The 384-nt window shown below is 52.6% G+C and overlaps 1 protein-coding gene across 1 annotated transcript in view; it reads right to left on the bottom strand.

Annotated features, from left to right (window-relative positions):
- IKZF3 (IKAROS family zinc finger 3 (Aiolos)) overlaps nt 1-384 on the bottom strand; it is a 26,645-nt gene that overhangs the window by 6,084 nt on the left and 20,177 nt on the right. The window lies entirely within an intron of this gene.

Here is a 384-nt window from a genome sequence, read left to right as displayed (position 1 = left end):
AAAAAAACGTAGGTGAAAAAATAAAAAAAAAAAAAAAAAAGGAAGAGATGAATGGTTTAATGTGGGGAGTTTGCCACACGAACTGGGAGGAAACGGTCCGGAGCTCTGCTCTGAGCTCGCTTTGCTTGTTCTGCCGTTCTTGCTCTTTGCGTCTCGGGCACCAGCTGCGGTCAGTGGACCCAAGCGCAGCGCAGCCCCCGAGCTTGCAGTCCGGAGCTCGAGCAAGGAGAGCAGAAACCAGAAACACCAGCAGCACCTCCCCGTGCAAGAGGAAGTGCGAAATCAGCCGGCTGGAAGGTTGGTTACAGAATGTCGCTGGAGATGCAGCTCTGCCAGCTTGTCTTTTTTATTCTGAGTAAGCCCGTGACACCTGCAGACTGGCGG

Source organism: Buceros rhinoceros, unplaced genomic scaffold, assembly GCF_000710305.1.
Source record: "Buceros rhinoceros silvestris isolate BGI_N320 unplaced genomic scaffold, ASM71030v1 scaffold25570, whole genome shotgun sequence".
Lineage (NCBI taxonomy): Eukaryota > Metazoa > Chordata > Aves > Bucerotiformes > Bucerotidae > Buceros > Buceros rhinoceros.
This window is presented reverse-complemented; position numbering and strand designations above follow the sequence as displayed.